This window comes from Equus quagga, chromosome 15, assembly GCF_021613505.1.
Source record: "Equus quagga isolate Etosha38 chromosome 15, UCLA_HA_Equagga_1.0, whole genome shotgun sequence".
Lineage (NCBI taxonomy): Eukaryota > Metazoa > Chordata > Mammalia > Perissodactyla > Equidae > Equus > Equus quagga.
Window position 1 is genome coordinate 88,700,858 of NC_060281.1, and position 26,736 is coordinate 88,727,593.

Genomic DNA, 26,736 nt, shown 5'->3' on the forward strand with positions numbered 1-26,736 from the left:
TAATTGTAGCCTGAGCCAGTGTTCCAACAGTGGGTTTGGTACCATAGCTTTGGAAGGGGGAGTTCCTGCATCAGAAAATTTCAGAAATTTCTCTTCTCCATTTCCTGGTTGTTTTTTAATCACACAAAATTGGGGTTCGGTCTTGCCTTATGCACATAAGAAAGTCCAATTATTACAGTGCCAGATTTTGGGCAAGTAAATGCAGCTTTACTCTACAAGATTGATCTGCAGGGAGATGAGGGCATGTGTCTGTTGGTGCCACTTATGTAAACAGTAATCTTTACTATACATATTAAAGATTCTGTTCTTAGTATCTTTAACCTAAATCAGGGTATAGGGCATTGCTCCAGTCTGTGATGCATATCCAGTAAAACAAAAGATTATCAGGAACTAAGACCAGATGTCTACCCCCACTCAGAGACCAGATGCCTCCCTCACATAGAGACCAGGCCCCCATATAGCTAGCCTGTAATCTTTGTTCTGTAACATGGTTCTTTTGGGCATTAGTGAGCAATCTTCCTCCTTGATAGGAAGCTGTAATAAAACCCTTTCTCTCCTACCACCTTGCCTCTTGACTGTTGACATGTATTGTGGTGAGTAGATGATCCTCCTTGGGCAGTAACGAATTTGGCAACCCAGATGGGACATTAAGTCCTGCTTGTGGCCAGTCAATCTCAGATTGGCAACCTGTCACATAAGTCCCTAGCAGCTGCCAAGGCTCTGTTTGTCTCTGAGATCTGCCTTTCTTGCTTTCGCATACTGATGCCAGCTGCCCCCTAACATTGACTGTGGTAGGAAGAGAAAGGGCTATATCTGGAGTTTCCAGAGGCTCAATCAGGAATAGAGTCCCCTTGTGGACTCCCATGAACTCCCTTCACTTCCATCCAGGGTCCTTCCATTTATGGCAGGACCGTCTGGGGTCAACCTGGCTGTGCATTTGGAGTAGGAATAGTTGTAGGACATTTTATCCTAAATCTAGGAACTAGTTCACAGGTGTCTGCTTTTTCTGTGTCCGTGTCTGTGTTGATAAACCGTTTAAAATTAGCTGTTTGGGGACTGAGTTTCTCAGTGATTGTAACAAACTCTTTTTAGAAATTACCTTATTTGTTGTGGCCAACTTGTGAAATGCCCCCTAAAATGAGGATAATTGTAAACAGTTGACAAGATAACCCTGGATAATTTAAAATTACAGTGGCCACTTTGGGCTCCTTTTGAGATTTTGAACTGAGAAACAAAGACATCTTTAAAAAGTCAAAGATTCCATCTTTCAACCTAAAGTTTCCAAGAGCTATAAACGTTTACAAAGAACTACAGAATCTTACTAAGCTTGTTTGCCATCCTGAGGGCTTGGATTGATAATCCTCAGATTGAGAGATTCCAAAACTACAGTGGTGAAAAAAAATACAGTTGTACTTCATTTTGCAGTCAGAAATGGTCAGACAGAAAGTTCCAGCAAAGCAGACTTGAAAGAATCTGTATGATCAACTGCTATTCTTGCTGTACTTATGTAAATAATCAGGCCAAATTTATTGAAACTAGACATTTTGCAAACCAGGTAGTCTTAATTTGTCTATTTTTGGTAAAAAGTGAAAGCTATTTTAGAGAGAAAAATTACGGTTCAGTAGAAACTATAGTACACATTCATGGATATTAGATTCTAGTTCCCTTAATTGTCTTTGAGGTTTTTGTTTTCTGTCTTTAAACTGGACTGGATCCTGAGTTCTGGTGATCTCATGAAATATCTGGCTATTCTTTATAATTAAATTGGGGATTAAATATGTTTCTAAACTAGTCTTTAAACTATCTGCCTCGGTGACTCGACAACTCCCTCTCCAGAGTCATGGTGGCCTTCCAACCCACTATAAAACACAAGGGACTCTGTTTTGTTTCATGGTCCCCCTACACCAACCCCATTCAGCAGGATGTAGCCAGACAGACAACGACAACCCTGTTCCAATTACCAGCATTTGATTATGCTGGGTTACAACTGACAGTGGGGAGTTGTTGGAGCCACTGATGTAAACAGTAATCTTTACTATGCGTGTTAAAGATTTTGTTCTTATTATCTCTTCTTTTTATAAGCTTCAGTGAATGGTTGTATATCCTAGTTGTAAATTCAGTTCTCTATGTGAGCTGCCACCACAGGGTAGCAACTGACAGGTGGGTGGCGTTGTTCCATGACTGGGAAATGAACCAGGACTGTGGCAGTGAAAGCACCAAATCTTAACCACTAGACAATCAGGGCTGGCTCTTATTATCTTTAAACTAGATCAGGATACAGGGCATTGCTCCACTCTCTGATGTGTATCCAGTGAAACAAAAGATTATCAGGAACTAAGACCAAATGTCTGCCCCACCCAGAGACCAGATATCTGTCCCATCCAGAGACCAGATGCCTCCTCAACCTGTAGACCTGCCCCCTATATAACTGGCCTGTAGTCTTTTTTCTGTAAGGTGGTTCTTTTGGACATTAGTCAGCCTTATTGCCCCTTGCTAGCAAGCTGTAATAAAACCCTTTCTCTCCTATCACCTTGCCTCTCAACTATTGGCATGTCTTGTGGTGAGCAGGTGACCCCCCTTGAGTGGTAACATGCCCCAAGATCAGGATTTTGGGTGAAATTTAAGAGGTTAGGGAGAATAGCTTGGCCCACAGAAATGCTGGCAGGACAGGTTTTGATTGGTAGGCTTCAAGTATTTATGGTAAGTTTCTAAACATTTATAATGAGGCTCTAAACTTTTATGGGGAAGTAAAGTGGGGAAGGAATTTTAACACCAGATCTTCCTGAATAACAGACCTCTCACTTTTTTTTTTTTTTTTGAGGAAGATTAGCTCTGAGCTAACATCTGCTGTTAACCCTCCTCTTTTTGCTGAGGAAGACTGGCCCTGAGTTAACATCCATGCCCATCTTCCTCTCCTTTACATGTGGGATGCCTACCACAGCATGGCTTGCCAAGCAGTGCCATCTCTGGACCCAGGATCCAAACCAGAGAACCCCGGGCCATGAAAGCGGAACGTGTGCACTTAATCACTGCACCACTGGGCTTGCCCCAGACCTCTCACTTTTTATAAGAGTCTGACTTTTGAGTTCCTTCCATGTCCTGATCCTTCGGTTTCATGGGGAGGACAATCTTTGGCTCCAAGCTCATTTTAGATCATGATTTCTTCTGTGCATGCTCTGGCTACACGACTTTGCAAATTTTCTGAAACACAATTTCTTAATCACTCTGTTGATAAATTTGTTTGATCTAGCTCTAAATGGGCCTGTGGTTACAATTCTACCTATTTCTGTGCAAAAGGTTTGGGGTGCTGGTGAATGGTCAAGTCAAGGGACCCTGGCAGTATTTTAATCATTAACTTGATCAAGTAGCCTAACTGTTGCCCCAAGTCCAGGTTCTTTAAAATTGTAATCCCTGTCTTCTGGCTTATAAAATTTTTCCAAACTGGAGCAACCAGAGTTGACTTCTTTGAGGCCCATTAATACTCGGATGCCAATAGGGGTGTCCCTTTGGCCCACCTAATCTTAGGCTGTGCTGTGTTAAAACCTTTGTTTTAACCCTATTAATGCCCATTTTATTTATCCTATTTTTTCAATAACCATCTAAAGATTCCCATCTTGCTGGAATGGGTCTCATGACTCTTCCTTTTCTGATTCCTATTCTTTTCCTTTTACTATTTCTCTTATTTATCTCATTTTGTAAAACACTTTAAAAGATGTCTACCTTGTTGTGAAGAGTCCCTCAACTTTCCCCTCAGCTTCCTTTCATTCTTTTGTTAATTAACTTAATGTTTTCATTAACATCTATAATACCATGATAGAAAATGGAAACCCCTAATTTGATTAACTTTTTAAAGGTTGGTTTTTATTTATTTGTATTTCATTTTTAATTTGGTCTTTTCAAAGATACCAGTAAACCAGCTGTTTATCATGAGAGCTCTCTAACACTTTTTTTCGATTTAGAACTTTTTCCAATTTATATGTTCCACTGTCTGGTCATTGTCGAGTAGGATCTTAATAGCAACTCAAAGCAATAAGCCTTTTATGGCTAAACCATGGACACAAGAGGCTCCCCAAAAGAGAGAGCAAAAGAAGAAACCCTCGCAAGATACAGAAAGTTCACTCCCAAGAATAGTCTAAAAAACAAAGACTTCCACTGCACAGGAAGTAGTGCACTAAGAAGCAATGAAGATTGAGATGATGAAGGCCCCCGATCGACTGGGATACCTCTCAACAACCTCCTCTGAGAGCTGATAGAGCTGAACAAAGAAAATGTGTCTCAGAACCCCAGTCTATTTGACTGGTTGCTAAGATGCATGCCAGTATGTGTAACCTCCAGATGGTGGAGACCAGAAATGTCACAAAGCCAATCTCTTAAGACATAGAACAAGACAAAAGAAAAAAATCTTATATGCACATTAACAGCATTAGCTAAGCCTTGGGTCTCTTGGAGCCAAACTAATATCTAGGAAGGAGGTGCAATGGGATTGGGGATTGTGTGTGGTTTTACAAGTACCTCATTGCACAGAAATTTTCTTGAGATTGGCAGGAGACCAGTGTAGTCTATCCTGATCTGTGACCAACTTATCCTATCACAGAAGTCTTCTTGAGGTGCAAGCACCCTAATGGCTCTTAAATGCTTGAGCCATGCCCACGAATATTGCAATCTTTTTGGCTTTACAGATGCCCCTAAGCCACAACTTTTACCTTTATCCAAAGAACATAAAATCAATAATACCAAAGGATATATGCACCCCTATGTTCATCACAGCATTATTCACAATAGCCAAGATGTGGAAGCAACCCAAGTGCCCTTCAAAGGATGAATGGATAAATAAGATATGGTATATAAATACAAAGGAATACTATATAGCCATAAAAGGACAAAATTGTGTCATTTGCAACAACATGGATGGACCTTGAGGGTATCATGCTGAGCAAAATAAGTCAGACAGAGAAAGACAGATACCATATGATCTCACTCACATGTGGAAGATAAACCAACAAACACATAGATAAGAGAACAGATTAGTGGTTACCAGAGGGGCAGGGCAGTGGGGGAGCGTTAAAGTGGTAAAAGTGTACATGTGAATGGTGACTGATAAAAATGACAGTGGATGGTGAACACAATGCAGTCTTTACAGAAACTGAACTATAGTGATGTACTGCTGAAATTTCCACAATGTTGTAAGCCAGTATGATCCCAATAAAATAATTTTTTAAAAAAAGAACTCTCAAAACCAAACAGTAAAATAAATCCATGCAGAAAATTGGCAACAAACGGAAGAAACATTTCATGAAAGAGAATATTTAGATAACAAAGCACACACGAAAGGATGTTTATCATTAGTCATGAGGGAAATGAAAATGAAACTACAAGGAGATCTCTCTACCTACCTATCAGAATGACTGCAATAGAAGATAGTGACAACTCTAAAGCTGGCAAGGATGTGGAGAAACTGGATCACTCATGCCTGCTGATGATAATGTGAAATGCTGAAGCAACTGTGGGAAGGAGTTTGGCAACTTCTTAAAAAACTAAACATTTGATTAAAATACAAACCAATAATTGTACTCTTTGGAATATATTCCAGAGCAGGACAGCTCTGTAGCCGGTCCAGGTACTGGTGTAAGCAGTCTTTCTGTCTCAGTCATTCTTCCAGTAGACTCTATGGTAATAGAGGGATTGGTGATAGGAGAATAAATCTTGTGCTATGGCGAGCCAGACAGGGAATCACAATGTAGACTCGTAGGGTTTTGGAAGGTGTCCCTGTCATCTGCATTTGAGAATTACACACTTGAAAAACTACTTCAAGTTTGTCACTGGGCCTTGGTAGACACAGGACAACATGGGACATCAAGTGGGGTGCAGCCAGACCTGTCAGATCCACCAAGTCAAGAGGACAGGCAGGCCCAGTGGTAATGCATTGTGAGGCAGAAGTGGTACATCTAGGATGCTGGGCCAGAGAACTCAAGTAAACTGCATAAGCAGGTGGTCCAAACCCCCAGGATCTCCAACTCTCTTGCACCAGCTATCTCCCTGAGTTCACACTTATGTCCTGTGAGGTCCTTTCTGCACAGCTGATGGAGCCAAAACAAAAACCTCAGTGTGGTTCAGGAATGGGTTGGATCACCTGAAAATGACCAGAGATGCACTCTGTAGCTCTGCTGCAGGCTGACTTTAGAAGACAATGGGAGGGACAACCCTCCCATGGGGCAGAGCATGGGCATTGCTTCTAGCCATTTGTTTTGGAGGAAAATTAGAGTCTTGATTTTAGGGAGTAGATTTTAACTCATGGTCAGTAGTGAATGACTTGTCTGGTTGTACCAGTGCCTGGAAGAAGAAAGACTGGGAGACGGGGACAAAGGAGCTATCCTTGCTTACACGGTCCCAGCCAACACTACTCTCTGAGTGCTCGCAGATCATTTAATCCTGTACCTACTGGACCAAGCAACCAACTTTTCAATAAGGAGGTACTGGATCAGGTATGGGATCCCCTAGTCCTGTCATGTAACATACAGATCAGAGATGCTGGGGTAAGAAGATGATGGAATGGCCTGAGAAGGCTCACTGGAGGCACCAGCCTAGATACAGTAATGTTGTAGGATGAAGGCTGCCTCTAGGATGCAATATGTATTATAAATGAGGTGCTGCATTTTTTCTGTAGAAGGCAAGATAGAGAATATTTTAGTTTTGTTGATCATCTAGTCACAACTTCTGGTCACAATTACTGTAAAACTGTAGTGTGAAAACAGCCTCAGATGATACATAAATGAATGGGTGTAGCTGTGTTACTATAACACTTTTAATTTTTAATTTTTTACAGAAATAGACAGTAAGCCTTACTCGGCTCCAGCCCATGGTTTTCGGAGTGCTGCTCTAAATCAACAACCAATGAGATTCTATCCCCAAGAGGTAAGATGCCTGGGTCCGGAACCAAGCAGCAGACATAGATACACACATGGAAAGTTTGTGAGTTCTTCTCCCTGTAACTCTAGGTTCTGTGGGTTTAAAAGTTCTGGTTCTCAAAAGATGACCACTAAGATCACAGCAAGAGTCCCATGGAACTTAACCTGTGACTGCCCCCTTGTCACTTTGGGCTCCTTTTGACATTCACTGCTGTCTTGGAGGAGGCAGGGGTGTCTCCGTTTGAGGACCTACAGCTGTGGTCCAGGGAGGAGGGCAACTCCTGTCTCCAGTGAGGAAACACTCAGAATCTGGGCATGAAGAGTCCATGGGCTCAAAGGAATGGAGGGCTGGACTTAAAACCAGGTGGGATCTGAAAGGAGACTAGCATAAGGGAGAGCACGACAGAGGAAGGAGGACGTTTACCCACGAGAAGCATCTGAGACAGAGGACAGGTTTTGACTCCAACTGCTTTCATCTTTGAAGAATGCTCTCAAGTTGGTACTCCATCTCCCTTATCTAGCTGAGGTTCATAAAAGCAAAGAAAGGCCTTCAATATCATTTATGTATCAAAGAGAGAGACAGAGAGAGAGAGAGAAGAAGAAGAAGGAGGAGGAAGAGAAGTAAAGAAATAGAACAAGAGAAAGACCAATGTTAGAATGGAATTCTGGTCTCCTGAGCCTAATTCCATGGATCTTTCCATAAGGAAGGAGGAGAGTGTGAGGCAGGCCAGGGACAGCAAGTGCAGGGCTTAATTGTCCCTGTGTCTGTGTCATGGGGGGCTTTGTCCTCAACCCCACTTGAAACCTCAGCTGGGCCTTTGGTGATGGTTGGAGTAGCTATGTTCTTAGACACCATGTCAAAGAATCTGTCAGAAATCCTTGAGGAGGCCTGTCACACATGACAGACCCAGCATGGACCAGCTTGAATTTATAGGTAGAAGAAAGAGCAGGGCTCCCCTGCCCTGTCCTGAGCAGCTGGACAGGCTGTCTGCACCAGGGCAGCTGGAACCAGCCCCAGGAAGACTCAGACCTGCAAAGAGGAGAGAAATGATCATCAGAGACTGAGGGCTTATTTCCACAGGGATCCCCCTAAAGTGTCCCCCAGGCTCAGGGTCAAAGTGGGGAAGAGACTTGGATCTGTCTAAGACTGACCCTCAGAGCATGGTCACTGGAGCTTGAGAGGGTAGATGGAGTGTCCTAACCTGCCAGTCAGAGGACGGGACTGTGAACACTGTTGCCCCCTCAGGGCTGGTCTCCTACCTTGGTTCCATCTGGGCAGCCACAGCTTCTCTCTGGAAGCAGATTCTGAGATGGAGAGCTGTGTGCACAGGCCATCTGGAAGGAAGTGAGGGAGGCAAGACTGGGAAGGAGGAGATGCTGACCTGTCATGTGTTGTAATTCAGGCCTAAGATTCCAGGGGGCTCTGAGCTGGGAGGCCCTGCAAGGTCATCCTGAGTTGAGGCAAGGCCTTGGGATCTTGGCCTCAGGTCATCATTAACTGAGCCTCTCTGAGAAGAGGCATAAATGTTGGGGAGCTAGCTTTCTGGAAAAAAACAGCACTTTCTAGTGTAGGGCATCCCTGCGAGCTGCCAGGGGCTCCCAGCAGTGGTGGGTTGGTGGCTCAGCCCAGAACAAGGGATCTCGGCAGATAACACAGTGCCCACTGTGCTGGCTTGCTCCATTCAGAATCCTAGGCTGCCACAGGTGTCTCCTCATCAGGAGTCAGCTGCACTGGGCAGTTTTTGGAACTAGTTCAGGACTTGTGGGTCACAGAGAGGAAGCAATGGCCTAGCCGTGGTCACCACACGTGAGAAATCCAGGGACCATTATGAAGGTTGATGCAGTCTGTCCTGTCATTCATGCCCACTTTTTCAAAATCAAAACCTAGCCTGGCACCAGCAGCGAGCCTGGTCCTGCCAACTCCAAATCTACTGCTGACACACCCTCTGCAGAGCCTGCCTGGAGGGCTGGAGAGGGAGCCTGGGGATCTCAGATCTGGGGACCTGGGCAGACCTGCTCATGGCTGTGTCTACAGTGCTCCTGAGGCTGGAAAAGAGTGTGACACAGACAGGGAGGGATTTGTGTCTCACTTCCCCATCACTGTGTGTCATGGTGATTTTCATCACTGTCCCACACCTGACAGTAATAGTCAGCCTCGTTTTTGGCCCAGGCCCCACTGATGGTCAGGGTGGCTGTGTCCCCTGAGTTGGAGCCAGCGTCCCTGAGGGCTGCTCGCTATACCCATAGATGACCAGCACAGGGGCCTGCCCTGGCTTCTGTTGGTACCAGTGAACATAATTGCTTTCTATGAGGTCTCCCTGGCAGGTGATCCTAGCTGTCTGTCCCAGGGTCACTGACACAGAAGGCAGCTGAATCAGCCCATAGGAGGCCACAGAGCCTGCAAAGAGAGTAGAGGAAAGGTTGTTCTGAGAACAAGGGGCTCCATATCAGGGAATCCTGAAACTGTGACTGTGCCTTCTTGAGCTCAGGGTTTGGTGCAGGCCCAGCCCAGGGTCCTGTGGTGGCTGAACCTGTGGGCAGGGGCTGAACCTGTGGGCAGGGCCTGTGGGCAGCACCTGTGCAGAGAGTGAGGAGGGGGAGCAGGAGAGGGGTCCAGGCCATGGTGGAGATGCCCCAGGGCTCTGCCTCCTGAGACCCCACAGCTGGGCAGGGCTCACCAATGACTCTCTTGCTCCCTTTTCAGGCCTTTGTGCGAGTGAATGTTTAGTGTTTATGCAAATTTACTCCTCTGAGGCTCCAAATTGATTCACACCAGCTGTGGACTCAGAACATGTGACTGAGGAGGAAGGAGTGGGGTTCTCAGGTTCCTCAAAGTAGCTGTTAGGTCAGAAAATCAGCCTTGGCCTGAAATGTTGGGATCACAGTCACCTTCTGGGGTCTTCCCACGTGACAGCTGTCCTCAAACCCTCCTGGCCTGTGGTGTGTCCTGGGCTGTCCCAGTGGAGCTGTGGGCTTTCCAGGAGCCTGGCTGTCGGGCTGCGCTGGGCCCTCCGAGAGATGACTGACAACACTGATGCAGTGAAATCAGTCCTGGGGCATCATTACCTACCTCCTCCTGCCTCGTGTCCTCTCTGCATCCCCCAGAAGCACTCTGGTCCCATCCTTGGCATTACATTAGAATTAGGGTCAATCTCATTAGGATGCTTGCAATCATTTTTTATGTAGTAGTTTGATCGCTAAACGATGACCTGCTTTTGGTATTCATCACAAATTCAATTTCATTTTACTTATGGTGTTTTCCCCCCTTCTATGATATCTCCGGTCCCATAATAGACTAGCAATTAGCATTGTCAACCATCTGATTCCTTTTATTTTTTCATCAATGCTTATGTAAATTTTTTATAAGCTCGAAAACCAGACCACACAGAGAAACCAACTTTCATCTCTGTGGTCCCTGTGAGAGTCCCCAGGGTCATGTCTTTGCACAGGGTGCAAGCTCTGGGGGCTGGATGCTTGTGATCACTTCAAATAGGTGGATCCTGTCACTGAACCATGGGCAGCCTGGTGGCCAGCGCTGTGACCTCAGGAGTGAGCATCCACTTCACTCTGGAGAGTGTCCTGAAGGAGGCTGTGGATGCTCCATCCAGGGACCAGGGGCTCCCAGTGTTCCATGTCCCCCACTGAGATGGCCCTGAGCAAAGAGCAGCAGCCCCAAGTTGGAATCTAGGTGGAGGTAGGGAAGGAGAGTCAAAGGGTGACTGGTCAGCTCCCCAGGACTACTGAGGGATAGTGAGGTGACCTGCATTTCCCAGGGGAGTCATTCATTGTGCCATGGTCCTGTCAGTGTCCTGAGGTAACGCTGTGTGAGTCTGACCCTCAGAATGTGATCACTGGAGCTTGAGAGAATGGGATGGACTGTTCTGAATTCCAGTTTGTGCACTGAACCTTGGACACCTGCTGACCCCCAGGGCTGGTCTCCCTCTGAGGCTCCGCCTGGGCAGCCCCACCCTCTGTCCTGGATGCTCCTGTCTTCAGCTCTGCTGTCCCCTGCTGGTGGAGGAGAACTCACACTAGGAGCTTCCCTCTTGTAGGTCACCCTGGAGCATATCTAACCTGAGAGGGTGTGGACCAAGGATTCCAGCCTTCACTGTGTGCCAGCTGTGACCCCCTCCCCACCTGCTCAGCACAGCACAGTGAGGTCACGTATGCCGTGCAGGGTGGCAGGGAAGATGCAGTTCTTGGAATGATGTTCCAGGGTTGAAATGTTTGATTTTTGTGCTTTTTGCTAGCAGAAAGGAGGGTGCAGGATAGAGCCTGTTCTTTCGCAAAATGTCAAGGTCGGTGGATACTTGTGTAAAACACTAAAGGGACCAGTCTTCCTGTATATTTAGGAACTAAGACTAATGCTTACCCCACCCCAATAAGGGCAGCCAGGACCCATGATGCTTCTGGCACTGAAGCTAGTTGTACACTTAAATCATTGTCATTATTAGCATCTGTCACAAATGCTATTTTTATTTCAGCTCACATGTCTCAGAGTGTGTAGGGGGAGGAAGTCTACACTGGCCTAGTCTGCCTTGGATGAGACTGGGAACCTCCTGCTTATTTAGATCTGGGGAAGCGCATTCCCACCATCCAGAAAACAGACTTTGTGGACCCCCTTTCCTTGGGTTCCTGCAGAGAAAGGACGGGAGATCCAGGACCTGAGCCCAGACTCAGATCCTGCTGAGTCTTTCTGCCATTAATAAGACTGTTTCACTTCTTTTGCATCATTTAATTTAGGAAGAAAATATTTCTTAAGGTCAGTATAAATCTCCCTTCCTTTTCTCATAGCGGATAAAGTTGAGGCCCGGGAGACCCAGCTCCCCAGGAAAACAGAGAAAAGTGGGGATGAAAACAGGAGTGGAGCCCAGGGGTCCTGGATTCAGGCCCTGGGCTCTTTGGGGCAGAGTTTGACCAAGGCAGGAGGGAAGGAGCGTGAGGGTCAAGCTGGACTGCACAGCTTATGTCCCCGAGGTTCATTGTCATCCCCATCCTGGCCTGGCCATCACAAGAAGCCCCCTCAGCCTGCATATGGGTGTGTCAATGGGGATGTGCCCAGGTTAGAGCTGGGGAATCTGTGAGGATACAGGTGGCTTTTTTAGCTGTGCAGGGGCCTGACCTGGATCCTGCTTACTCTGCTCTGTGTTATTAATTGGTCCTTTCTCTCCTAAGCAGGTGGGAGTGCCAGGTGACTCATAGTGACTCTTTTAGGGGCAACTGAGTCTTCCAAAGACCATAAGGGCTCTAGATTCAGGAGCCCATGAGGCTCATCCTCAGAGGGCCCACCCCCTGCAGCATCCCCCGGGCTCAGCTCAGGTCTTGGGGCAGGCCCATCTCAGGGTCCTGCGGGGGCTGAGCCTACGGGCAGGGCCTGGGGGCAGCACCTGTGCAGAGAGTGAGGAGGGGGAACAGGGGAGCGGTCCAGGCCATGTTGAAGACACCCAGAGCTCTGACTTCTGAGAACCACAGCTGAGCCAGATGCTTGCCCCAAGTCTCCCTCACACACTCACTAGTCCCCAGAAACATGCTCCTCCAGGCTGGTGGAGAGAACTCTCTGCGCTTCTGGGCGGCTTTATGGATCTGGTTCATGTGGAATTGTGTTCACCTCTCATATCTCACGGTGGGGTTCTTGTCAGTCTTTATTTGAAGACCTTCAAGCTGTGGGGAGAAGTGAAGGGTGTCTCTGTAGCTGTTTCTCATGAATTGTTCACTCTGATGTTTCCTCTCCTTTTTTGTGTGTGTAAAATACACACAATATAAAATTTTCCATCTTTTCCATTTCTGACTGTTCAATTCATCTCACCAGATCCTTTGTCAGTTCCCTGTGAATGGTTTATGTCCTGCATTGGCGAGCAGAATTGGTGCGAGACTTGTCCTGAACCGGCACTTACATTTTGGGCCTTTTTATTCACTGCAGGTTTCTTATATGCAGCATAGAGTTGGGTGTTGCTTTGAAATTCAGTCTGACAATCTCTGTCTTTAATTGTGGTGTTCAGACCACGTACTGAATGTGATTAGTAATATAGTTTAAATACAGCATCTTGCTATTTATTTTTCTATTTGTCTATCTTTTCTTTGTTCTATTTTTCTCCTTTTCTTGGTTAATGGGGCATTTTATTTTATTGAAATCACAGTGGTCTATAACATTATATCAGTTTCAGGTGTACATCGTATCAACTTCTATATAGACTGCATCATGTTCACCACCAAAAGCTTAATCTCCATCAATCACTATAAACATGTGCCCCTTTACCCCTTTACCCCTTTTGCCCTCCGCCACTGCCCTGTCCCTCTGGTGACCAGCAATCGGTTCCCCTTATCTATGCATTTGTTGATCTTCCACATGTGACTGAAATCACATGGTATTTGTCTTTCTCTATGTGACTTCTTTCATTCAGCATAATACTCTCAAGGTCCATCCATGTTGTCAAAAAATGGCATGATTTTATCTTTTTATGGCTGAGTAGTATTTCATTGTGTGTGTGAGTATGTGTGTGTCTGTATACATAACTGTGTAAAACATATTCTTTATCCATTCATCTGTTGACAGAAACTTGGGTTGCTTCCACATCTTGGTTATTGTGAATAATGCTGTGATGACCATAGGGATGCATAAATCTCTTTGAATTGTTGATTTCATGTTCTTTGGATAAATACTCAGCATTGGAATATCTGGATCGTATGGTATTTCTATTTTTAATTTTCTGAGGAATCTGCCTACTGCTTTCCATAGTGACTGACCCAATTTGCATTCCAGTGGTGTATGGGGGTTCCCTTTTCTCCACATCCTTTACAATACTTGCTATTGCTTGTCTTTTAATAATAGCCATTCTGATGGCTGTGAGGTGATATCTCATTGTAGTCTTGATTTGAATTTCCCTAATAATTAATTATGTTGAACGTCTTTTTATGGGCCTGTTGGCCATCTGCAAATCTTCTTTGGAAAAAGGTCTGTTCATATCCTCTGCCTACTTTTTGATAGAGTTTGTTTTTTTGTTGTTGAGTTGTATGTGTTCTTTACATAGGTTGGATATTAACTCCTTATCGGATATATATGACTTGTAAATATTTTCTCCCAGTTGTCTTTTTGTTTTGTTGATGGTTTCCTTTGCCATGCAGATGCTTTTTAGTTTGTTGTAGTCCCGTATGTTTATTTTTTCTTTTGTTTCCTTTGCCTGATGAGACAGGCTATTCAAAAAGACAATGCTAAGACTGATGTCAAAGAATGTATCACTTATACTTTCTTTTAGTAATTCTGTGGTTTTAGGCTTACATTCAAGTCTTTAATCCATTTTTTCTTAATTTTTGTGTATTGTGTAAAATAGTGGTCTACTTTTATTCTTTTGTGTGTGGTTTTCCAGTTTTCCCAACACCATTTTTTGAAGAGACTTTTCCTTTCTCCACTGTACCTTCTTGGCAAATTTGTCGAAAATTAGCTCTCCATAGATGTGTGCGTTGATTTCTAGACTCTCAATTCTGTTCCACTGAACTGTGTGTCTGTTTTTCTACTGGTAAAATTCTGTTTTGATTACTATTGCCTTGTTCTATATTTTGAAATCATGGAGTGTGATACCCCCAGCTTTGTTCTTTTTTCTCAGGATTGCTTTGGCTATGTGGGATCTTTTGTTGTTCCATATACATTTTAGGATTCTTTATTCTATTTCTGGGGATAATGTTATTGGGATTCTGATTGGAATTGCATTGAATTTGTAGATTGCTTTATGCAATATGGACATTTTAAGTATGCTAATTCTTCCAATTCATGAGTATTGAATATCTTTCCTTTTTAAATTTTTTCTTCAAATTCTTTCAACATTGTCTTATAGTTTTCAGTGTACAGGTCTTTCACCACCTTGGTTAAAGTTATTCTTAGAGTTTTACTCTTTTGGTTCTGATTGTAAATATAATTGTATTCTTGATTTCTCTTTCTGCTAGTTTCTTGTTAGTGTATAGAAATGCGACTGATTTTTGTATGTTGATTTTGTACCTTGCAACTTTACTGTATTTGTTTATTATTTATAAGGTTCTTTTGGTGAGTTCTTTAGGGTTTTATACACGTAATTGTGTCATCCACAAATAGTGACAGTTTTACTTTTCCTTTCCAATGTGGATCACTTTTATTTCTTTTTCTTGCCTAATTGCTCTGGCTAGAACTGCCAATACTATGTTGAATGAGAATGGGGAGAGTAGGCGCTGTTGTCTTCTTCCTGTTCTTTGAGGAATAGCTTTCAGTTTTTCACCATTGAGTATGATGTTGGATGAGTATTTACTGTATACGGCCTGTATTATGTTGAGATACTTTCCTAGTATACCCAGATTGTGGAGGTTTTTTATCATAAATGAATGTTGAACCTTGTCCAATGTTTCCTCTTCATCTTTTGAGATGAAAGTGTGATTTTTGTTACTCATTTTATTAATTTGGTGTATCCCATTGATGGATTTGTGGATGTTGAACCATCCCTGCATCCCTGGATTAAATCCCACTTGATTGTGGTATATAATCTTTTTAAGGGATGGTTGCATTCGATTTGCTAATGTTTTGTTGAGGATTTGTGTATTATTGTTCATCAGCAATATTGGCCTGTAATTTTCCTTTTTTGTGCTGTACTCATCTGGGTTTGGTACCCAGGGTAAGATTGGATTCATAACATGAGTTGAAAAGGATCCTGCCATCTTTATTTTTTTTGGAAAAGTTTGAGAGGATAGACATTAAATAGTCTTGGAATGTTTCGTAGAATTCACCAGAGAAGCCATCTGGTCACAGTCTTAAGTTTTCTGGGTGGTTTTTGGTTATTGTTTCAATCTATTTACCTGTGATTGGTCTATTCAGATTCTCTATTTCTTCTTGAATCAGTTTTGGGAGGTTGTATGCTTCTAAGAATTTACCCATGTCTTCTAGGTTATCCAATTTATTGGCATATAATTTTTCATAGTATTCTCATCTATTTCATTGTATTTCTGTGGTACCTGTTGTAATTTCTCCTCTTTAATTTCTTTTTTTTATTGAGTTCATAATAGTTTACATCAATGTGATATTTCAGCCGTACATTATTTCTTGAATGTCATCACTTATGTGCTCCCCTTCACCCCTTTGCCCACCACCCATCACCCTTCCCCTGGTGACAGCTGAACTATTTTGTTTGTCCATGTGTTTGTTTATATTCCACATATGAGTGAAATTATCTGGTGTTTATCTTTCTCAGTCTGGCTTATTTCTCTTAGCATAATTCCCTCCAGGTCCTTCCATGTTGTGGCAAATGGGATGAATTTGTCTTTTTATGGCTGAGTAATATTCCATTGTATATATATATACCACGTCTTCTTTATCCAATTATCAGTCGATGAGCACTTGGATTATTTCCATGTCTTGGCTATTGTGAATAGTGCTACAACAAACATGGATGCATATGTTACTTTGGATTGTTGATTTCAAGTTGTTTGGGTAGATACCCAGTGGTGGAATAGCTGGGTCGTATGATCGTTCTATTTTTAGTTTTTTGGGGAATCTCCATACTGTTTTCCATAGTGGCCACACCAGTTTGCATTCCCACCTGCAGCGTATGAGGGTTCCCTTTTCTCCACACCCTCTCCAACATTTATTATGTTTAGTCTTAGTGATTATAGCTGTTTTAACAGGCATAAGGTGGTATCTTAGTGTAGTTTTGATTTGCATTTACCTGATGATTAGTGATGTTGAACATTTTTCATGTGTTTATTGGCCATCTGTCTATCTTCTTTGGAAAAACATCTGTTCATATCCTCTGTACATTTTTTGATTGTTTTTTTTTGTTGTTGTTCAGTTGTGTAAGTTCCCTATATATTACGGAGATTAACCCCTTGTCAGATATGTGATTTGCAAATATTTTGTCTCAATTGGTGGGTTGTCTCTTTGTTTTGATTCTAGTTTCTTTTGCCTTGCAGAAGCTCTTTAGTCTGATGAACTCCCACTTGTTTATTTTTTCTTTTGTTTCCCTTGTCTGAGAAGACATGGTATTTGAAAAGATCCTTTTTAGTTCAGTGTCAAAGAGTGTACTACCTATATTATCTTCCAGGAGTTTTATGGTTTCAGGACTTATCTTCAAGTCTTCAATAGATTTTGAGTTTATTTTTGCATATGGTGTGAGATAATAGTCTACCTTCACTCCTTTGCATGTGGCTGTCCAGTTTTCCCAACACCATTTATTGGAGAGACTATCTTTTCTCCATTGTATGTGCTTGGCACCTTTGTAAGATTAGCTGTCCATAGATGTGCAGTTTTATTTCTGGGCTTTCAGTTCTATTCCATTGATCTGTGTGCCTGTTTTTGTACCAGTACCATGCCGTTTTGATCACTATGGCTTTGTAGTAAAATTTGTAGTAAATTTTGAAGTCAGGGATTGTGATACCTCAGCTTTGTTCTTTTTTCTCAGGATTGCCTTAGCAACCCGGGCTCTTTGGTTGCTCCATATGAATTTTAGGATTCTTTGTTCTATTTCCATGAAGAATATCATTGGGATTCTGATTGGGATTGCACTGAATCTGTAGATTGCTTTGGGTAGTATGGACATTGTAACTTTATTTATTCTTCCAATCCATGTGCATGGAATCTCTTTCCGTCTCTTTATGTCATTACCAATTTCTTTGAGTAATGTCTTATAGTTTTCATTGTGTAAGTTCTTTACCTCCTTGGTTAAATTTATTCCTGGTACTTTATTCTTCTAGTTGCGATTGTAAATGGAATTATATTCTTGAGTTCTCTTTCTGTAAGTTCATTATTGGAGTGTAGAAAAGCAATTGATTTTTATTAGTTGATTTTGTACCCTTCAACTTTACTGTATTTGTTAATTATTTCTATTATCTTTCTGATGGATTTCTTGAGGTTTTCTACATATAAGGTCATGTCATCTGCAAACAGCAAGAATTTCACTTTTTCACTCCCTATTTGGATTCCTTTTATTCCTGTCTCTTGCCTAATTGCCCTGGCCAAAACCTTATGTTGAATAAGAGTGGTGATAGTGGGCTTCCTTGTCTTGTTCCTGTTCTCAGGGGGATGGTGCTCAGTTTTTGCACACTGAGTATGATGCTGCCTGAGGGTTTGCCATTTATGGCCTTTATTATGTTGAGGTAATTTCCATCTATCCCCATTTTGTTAAGAGTTTTTATCATAAATGGCTGTTGGATCTTGTCAAATGCTTTCTTGGCATCTATTGAGATGATCATGTGGTTAATTCCTCAACTTGTTGATGTGGTGTACCACATTGATTGATTAGTGGATGTTGAACCATCCCTGTGTCCCTGATATAAATCCCACTTGATGATGATGTATGATTCTTTTGATGTATTGCTGAATTCGGCTTGTCAAAATTTTGTGGAGGATTTTTGCATCTATGTTCATCAGTGATATTGGCCTGTAGTTTTCCTTTTTTGTGTTGTCCTTGTCAGGCTTTGATATGAAAGTGATGTTGGCTTTGTAGAATGTGTTAGGAAGTGTTCCATCTTCCCTAATTTTTTGGAATAGCTTGAGAAGGATAGGTATTAAATTCTTTCTGAAAGTTTTCTAGAATTCCCCAGGGAAGCCATCTGGTCCTGGGGTTTTATTCTTTGGGATGCTTTTGATTGCTATTTCAATCTCTTTCCTTGTGATTGGTCTATTGATTGTCTGTTTCTTCTTGACTCAGCTTTGAGAGGTTGTAAGAGTCTAAGAATTTATCCATTTCCTCTAGATTATCCATTTTGTTGGCATATAGTTTTCCGTAGTGTTCTCTTACAATTCCTTGTATTTCTGTGGTGTCTGTTGTTATTTCTCCTCTTTCATTTCTAATTTTGTTTATCTGAGCTTTCTCCTTTTTTTCTTTGTAAGTCTGGCTAGGGGTTTGTCAATTTGATTTATCTTCTCAAAGAACCATCTCTTACTTTCATTGATCCCTTCTAGTGCCTTTTTTGTTTCAATAACATTTATTTCTGCTCTGATTTTTGTTATTCGTCTCCTTCTGCTTAGTTTGGGCTTTGTTTGTTCTTCTTTTCCTGATTCACTTAGGTGTAATTTGAGATTGCTTATTTGAGATTTTTCTTGTTTGTTAAGGTGTGACTGTATTGTGATGAATTTCCCTCTTAATATGGCTTTTGCTGCAACCCATATGAATTAGTATGGTATGTTATCATTTTCATTTGTCTCCAGATAATTTTTGATTTCTCCTTTAATTTCTTCAATGATCCATTACTTGTTCAATAGCGTGTTGTTTAGTCTCCACATCTTTGTCCCTTTCTCAGCTTTTTGCTTGAAATTAATTTCTAGCTTTATAGCATTATGATTGGAAAAGATGCTTGCTATTATTTCAATTTTTAAAAATTTATTGAGGCTTGCCTTGTTTCCCAACATATGGTCTGTCCTTGAGAATGTACCATGAGCACTTGAGAAGAATGTGTATTGTGCTGTTTTTGGATGGGGTGTTCTATATATGTCTATGAAGTCCAACTGTTTTACTTTTCATTTAATTCCATTGTTTCCTTGTTGATTTTCTGTCTGGATGATCTATCCATTGATGTAAGTGGAGTGTTAAGGTCCCCTACTAATATTGTGTTACTACTAATATCTTGTTTTAAGTTTGTTAATAGTTGCTTTATGAAATTTGGTGCTCCTGTGTTAGGTGCCTAGATATTTATGTGTTATTTCTTCTTGATGGAGTGTCCCTTTGATCATTATATACTGCCCCTCTTTGTCTCCCTTTGCCTGTCTTATCTTGAAGTCTACTTTCTCTGATATAAGTATTCTGACACTGGCTTTCTTCTGTTTGCCATTAGCTTGGAGTATCGTCTTCCACCCCTCACTCTGAGCCTTGTTTGTCATTAGAACTGAGATGTGTTTCCTGGAGACAGGATATTATTGGGTCTTGTTCTTTAATCCATCATGCCACTCTGTGCCTTTTTATTATAAAATTCAATCCATTTATTTTTAGGGTGATTATTGAAGTATGAGAGCTTAATGCTGTCATTTTATCACTTGTTTCCCAGTTTTCCTACATTTCTTTTGTTTCTCGTCCTGTGTATTCTGGTCTACTCATTGAATCATGTAGTTTTATGATGCGTTTCTTTGTTTGCTCCTTATTTATTCTTTGTGTGTCTGTTCTGCTTATTTGTTTTGTGATTACCCTGAGGTTTGTATTCAGAATCTCGTGTATAAGATAATCCATTTTCTGATGGCCTCTTATTGCCTTAGCCTAAACCAATTCCGTCCCTTTCCTCTTCCCCTCCTAAGTTGTTTTTCTCATATCTTATTCCATCTTGTGTTGGGAGTTTTTGGTAAAAATGACAGGATTATCCTTGTTTTTGGTATTTTCCTTTCTTTTAGCTTAATGCTATAGTTGAGTATTTGCTATCCTATTCTGATTCTGTCTACCTACTTATCCCCTTACTCTGTGCTTTGGGACCTGTTTCTCCCTTTTTCTTTTTAGGTATGAGGGCCTTCTTAAGGATTTATTGCCGGTGGGGGAGGGGGGTCTCTAGTGGCTATGAAGTCCTATAGCTTTTGTTTGTCTGAGAAAATTTTTATTTCTCCCTCATATCTGAAGGATATTTTGATAGATAATTCTTGGCTGAAGATTTTTGTCTTTTAAAGATTTGAATATGTCATTCCATTCCCTCTTAGCTCGTAAGGTTTCTGCAGAGAAATCCATGGAAAGCCTGATAGGGGTTCCTTTGTAGGTTATTTTCTTCTGCCTTGCTGACCATAGTATGCTTTCTTTGTCATTCATTTTTGCCAGTTTTACTACTATATGCCTTGCAGTAGGTCTTTTTACATTGAGCAGTCTAGGAGATCTGGAAGCCTCTTCCACACATATTTCCCTCTCTTTTCCTAGGTTTGGGAAGTTATCTGCTATTATTTCTTTGAACCTGCATTCTGCTCCATTCTCCTCTTCTCCCTCTTGAATACCTATAATTCTTATGTTGCATTTCCTCATTGAGTCTGATATTTCTTGGAGACTTTCTTCATTTATTTTTAGTCTTAGTTCTCTCTCCTCCTCTATCTGGAACATTTCAACATGCCTTATATTCAACTTTGCTGATACGCTCCTCTATGATGTCCACTCAAGTGTTCAGGAAATCCGTATTTTGTTTTATCTCTTCCGTTGTGTCTTTCATCTCTAACATTTGTGATTGCTTCTTCTTTATAGTTTCAATCTCTTTTGTGAAGTAGCTGCTGAACTCATTAAATTGTTTCTCTATGTTCTCTTTTACCTCGTTGAGTTATTTGATGATAGCTATTTTGAATTCGTTGTCATTTAGATTACATATTTCTGTGTCCTCAGGACTGAATTCTGAGTAGTTGTCATTTGCTCTCTGTTCTGGAGATTTGATGTAGTGTCTGATGTTGCTAGAGGAAGTGGGTCAAGTCTTACACATTCTGATATTGTCTGGTTGCAGTTACTGCCTATCACCACTGGGAGGGTTTTGAGAGCCACATATTCTGAGCCCTCCACCTTCAGCTGAGATCCCCGGTGGTGGAGTGGGCACGGGGCAGGTTGGGGGAGGGACACTATCTTCTGTGTGATCTCTGGGCTTTCTTGCTTTTGCTCTCTGGTCTCCTGGGATGTTGGCTTGATGAGGTTACCCCTCATGAAAGCTTTCAACATGTTAGAGGGCTTCCCTCTAGGCTGCAAAGGCCCTAGGGAGTCCTTGATGTTCCCACGAATCAGCATCTGCTCCCCTGTTCCTTCCCTCAGGGAGCCTCCCTCAGTCCTGGACCACAGTCTTTAGGGGCGGGAGCAAAGTTCTCTCTTACCCCATTCCAGCTCATCCGAGGGGGTTTCCAGACTCTTTGCCCTCCATTCTGTGGCTGTGTGTCTCTCTGACATTTTTGTGTTGTGTTAGGATGTCTTCTGTTGGAGTATGGATGCCCCTTCTTGTTGTATGTTGGAGGGGAGAGAGTCCCGGGCAAGTTCATTCCACCATGATGCTGACGTCCTCTCCTCTTTCATTTCTGATTTTATTTATTTGAGCCTTCTCTTTTTTTTCCTAGTGAGTCTAGGGAAATTCTTGCCATTTTTTCTTTTTTTTCTTTTTCTTTTTTTTTTTTACCTTTTCAAAGAACCAGCTCTTAGGTTTTTTTTGTTTTTTAATTTTTCTGTTTTCTTTTTAGTCTCTTATTTCATTTATTTCCGCTCTGATTTTTATTATTTCCTTCTAATGACTTTAGGCTTCATTTCTTCTTCTTTTTATACTTATTTTAGGTGTAGCATTAGGTTGTTTATTTGAGATTTTTCCTCTTTTTCTTTTTTTAGATGGGCCTGTATTTCTATACCCTTCTGTACCCTTCTGTCTTAGTACACTTTTGCTGCATCCCATAAGTTTTGGTAGGTTGCATTTTCACTTTCATTTGTCTCCAGGTGTTTTTTGATTTCTCCTAGATTTCTTCATTGATCCAATAGTTGTTCAGTAGCATGTTATTTAGTCACCACATATTAGTAACTTTTTAAACTTTTTTCTTGTAGTTAATTTCTAGTTTCGTATCATTGTGGTTGGAAAAGATGCCTCAAATCATTTCAATCTTTTAAAATTTATTAAAGATTGCTTTGTTTCCCACCATATGGTCTATCCTTTAGAAAATTCCATACGCACTTGAGAAGAGTGTTTATTCTCCTTCTTTTTAGTGGAATGTTCTATATCTGTCTATTAAGTCCACTTGGTGTACTGTTTTCATCTAAGGACAGTGTTTCCCTGTCAACTCTCTGTCTGGATGACCTATCCACTCATGTTAGTGGGGTGTTAAAGTCTCCTACTAGTATTGGCTGCTGTCACTTTCTCCCTTTTGGTCTGTCAATAGTTACTTTATATACTTTGGTGCTCTCATGTTAGGTACATATATAGTAATATACATTATGTCTTCTTGTTGGATTGTCCTATTTATCATTATATAACGTCCATCTTTCTGTCTTGTTGTATTTTTTATTTGAATTATATTTTGTCTGATATAATATGACTACACCCACTTTCTTTTGGTTACCATTTGCAGGGAGTATTATCTTCCATCCCTTCATCCTGAGCCTATGTTTGTCTTTAGAGCTGAGATGGGCCTCCTGGAGCCAGCATACTTTGGGGTCTTGTTTTTTAAACTATCCACCCATTCTGTGTTTTTTGATTGGAGAATTCAATACATTTACATTTAGAGTGATTATTGATATATGACAGCTTAATACTGCCATTTTATGTTTTGTTTTCTGGTTGTTCAATATTTCCATTGTTTCTTTTTCCTTGTATTACTGCTTGCCAGTTTGACCTTTTTTTCTGTGATGTGTTTCTCAGTTTCCTCTTTTTTTATGTTTTATGAATCTCCTCTGATTTTTTGTTTTGTCTTTACCATGAGGTTTGTATATAATGCCTCGTAGATGAGATAGTCCTTTTTCTGCTGATAGCATCTAATCTCCATCTGCATAGGCAGGTTCCATCGTTTTCCTCTTTCCCTTCTATGTTTTTATTGTCACAAATTATACCTTTTTGTATTGTGAGTTAGTTACCAAACTGAAGTGCTTGTATTTATTTCTGATTATTTCTTTCCCTCTAGTCTTTATGTTATGTTTAATAATATACAGTTGCAATTGTCTGATTTTATCTATTTCTCATCTTACTCAAAGCTTTGTATATCATCGCCTTTTAGTTTCAGGTAGGAGGCTCCTTCTAACATTGCTTGTAAGGCAAGTATAGTGGCAATGAACTCCCTCAGCTGTTGTTTGCTGGGAAAGCCTTTATTTCTCCTTCATACCTGAAGGGTAACTTTGCTGGATAGAGTATTCCTGGATGACAATTTTTGCTTTCAATATTTTGAATGTATCATTCCACTTTCTGCAGCCTGTAGATTTTCTGGTGAGAAATCTGTGATAGTCTAACGGGGGTTCCTTTGCAAATTATTTTCTTCTCTCTGGCCACCTTTGATATTCTTCCTGTGTCATTGATTTTTTTTGATAGTTTTAACAAATGTGCCTTTCAGAAGATATTTTTCCATTGCGAAAATTAGATGTTCTATTAGCTTCTTTCTTTTATATCCAGCTCCTTCCTCAGGTTTGGGAAGTTCTTAGTTATTATTTCCTTAAATAAACTCTCTGCTCCTTTCTCCCTCTCTTCTCCTTCTGGGATATCTGTTATCCTTATGTTCCTTTTCCTAATTGAGTTGGGTATTTCTTATAGAATTTCTCCATTAAAAAAAAATCTTAGTTTGGTTTCTGGAGCATTGTCATTTTGTTTTGTGATACCATGTTACTGTAGCTCTTCATGGTGCTTGATGAGTTGTTCCTCTTCCAGTTCTTTTCTGGTAGCATCATCTTTCTTATTTGAGTAGGGCTGTATTTAATTTGGTTATGAGCTGCTTTAGATTGCAATTAACAACTGTGTGTGCTTTCCACCTACCAGTGTCCCTGCCAGAGACATCGTTATTGCCCTCCTTGTGCTGCCTGTGCCTCTGAGGTTGCTGCTACCTTGCTGCTTATGATGTTGCTGCAGTCTTAGGTGTTGCCACAGGGGTCACTGGGCTGCAAGAACCTCTGCTACTTCCGAGTTCATCTCAGTTGCATGTTCCCCTACTGTAGCATGGGAAAGGGGGAGAGTGTGGCAGAAGTTGGGTTCACAGGTACCTCTGCCACATCTAAGTTTGTTGAGTTTGCAGGTGCTGCTGCTACAAGTGAGTGGGCCAATGTTGTAGGTGCCTTTACAACTGGGGGGACCTGGGTTGTGGGCTCCACTGTTGCTTTTACATGGCTCTCTGTGGGCTCTCCATGGGCTTGGGCTCTGCTGTTGTGTGTGCCACCTGTTCTGCTGCTCCAAGGTTATCTAGAGGTGTTGGCAATGCTGCTGGGGGTCGCAGATTTCATGAGTGTTGCTGCCACTGCCAGGGACCAAAGGTCTTATATGCTGTCCCTCTGCTTCTAGTGCTGGTGCTTGGGATGTTGCTGAGGAAGCTTCTGAATCCTTAGGTCATAGGCATGACCCACTACTGTTGGGGATGAGATAGGGTCTGAGCTGCAAGTTCCACGGCAAATCACACTGGCATCACTGCCACTTCTAGGGGTATCCACGTCTGTGGCTCCTGAAGCCTCTGATCTTGGGCATTCACTCAATTCCTGGAATCTCAGATCGCCAACATCACTGCTACTGGGTGGTATCTGCATGTCGGGTGCAGCCCCTGCTCCTGGAAGGATCAGTGTTGGAGGCACTGCTGCCAGTTTAGGGGGAGGTGGGGCTGGGTCACAGTTATCATCACCGTTCCAAGACTCTCTGGTTATGGTCTGCAGTGATTCCTGGCACCTCTAGGAACATTGGCTTCCTGGATTCCCGCGGTCTCGGTTCATGAGATTTAACTCAGTACCTGGGACTTTTGGTCACAGTTGGGGCTGCAGATCCTGGAACTTCCGGTCTCAGGAGCTGCCACCACTGCTCCCCTGGTTCCACTGCCTCCAGGAGGTCAAGTCTGCCCACCTTCAGGTGTATAGATGCATGGACCCCTCCCATATTCTGCTGTTCTATGAAGAGTCCTTTGTTGATCAGTGGATGTCCTACTGGTTGTAACTTAGAGGGGACAGACAAAGGGAACAGCTTACTCCATCATGATGCTGACATCACTCTCTCTGGAGGAGATTTTTATGATTCCATTTTATCTCCCTTTTTGTTTGTCAGCCATAACTTCTTTCCATCTTATTAGATGTTAGATATTGGGTATCTATTAAGATATGTCACATTATTAGATAACTTGTCAAAGTCTACAGTCAGGTGCTATTGTCCCACTTTATGTGGGACCTTATAACACACTTCCGTATGTTTCCCCTCAGCATTTTGCTGTCGTTGTCACACATGTTGCTTTCACCTACACTATGAAGTCCAATATACAGAGTTTCTATATTTTGCTTTAGACAGTGAATTATCTTTTAAAGAGATTTAAATAATAACAAAGTCTGAATATTTATCCCTGTGGTTAGCATTTCCGATTGTTTCGTTCATCTCTGTAGATCCAGATTCCTTCTGGTATCACTTCCTTCTGCATGAAACGTGCTCACTATTGTTTCTTGTATTGTGGTTTGGCTGAGACCAATTCTGTCAGTATTTGTATGTCTGAAGATTTTTTATTCAGCCTTCAATTTTGAAAGCTATTTTCCCTGAAGAAAGGATTGTTTGTTTTCTTGTTTCAGCATTTAAAAGTTGTTAATCTACTGTCTTTTAATTTCTTCTAATAAGAAATCTGCTGGATCTTTATCTTTCTTCTTCTGAGTGTAGTCTGTCTTCCCTCTTTGGCTGCTTTTAAGACTGTCACTTTTTCACTGTCTTAAACAATTTGATAATCATGTGTATTGATGTGTGTAGTTTTGCCTTTTTCTTTTACCGTGTTTTTTATGCTTGGGGTTTGTTGAGCTTTTTGGAACTGTTGGTTTTGATTTTTAATCAAATTTAGTATGTTCTTGGCCATTATTTATTTAAATACTTTTTCTATTCTCCCCACCCCACCTTACCTTTTTGGGGGACTGTAATTATATCCATATTATGTTGCTTAAAGTTGTCATACAACTCAGTGATTCTCTGATAATTTTTCCTTTGAGGAAGATTAGCCTTGAGCTAACTACTGCCAATCCTCCTCTTTTTGTTCAGGAAGACTGGCCCTGAGCTAACATCCATGCCCATCTTCCTCTACTTTATATGTGGGACGCCAAGCGGTGCCATGTCCACATCCGGGATCCGAACCAGCGAACCCCAGGCTGCTGAGAAGCAGAACATGTGAACTTAACCACTGTGCCACTGGGCCGGCCCCTCTCTGATAATTTTTTAAAGTCATTTTTTCTGTCTTTCCTTTCACAGTCTCTGTTGCTGTGTCCTC

The 26,736-nt window shown here is 41.7% G+C and overlaps 1 pseudogene; it reads right to left on the bottom strand.

Moving 5' to 3' along the window:
- Positions 1-9,002: 9,002 nt before the first annotated feature.
- On the bottom strand, positions 9,003-9,527 carry LOC124227167 (immunoglobulin lambda variable 3-25-like; annotated as a pseudogene).
- Positions 9,528-26,736: the final 17,209 nt, after the last annotated feature.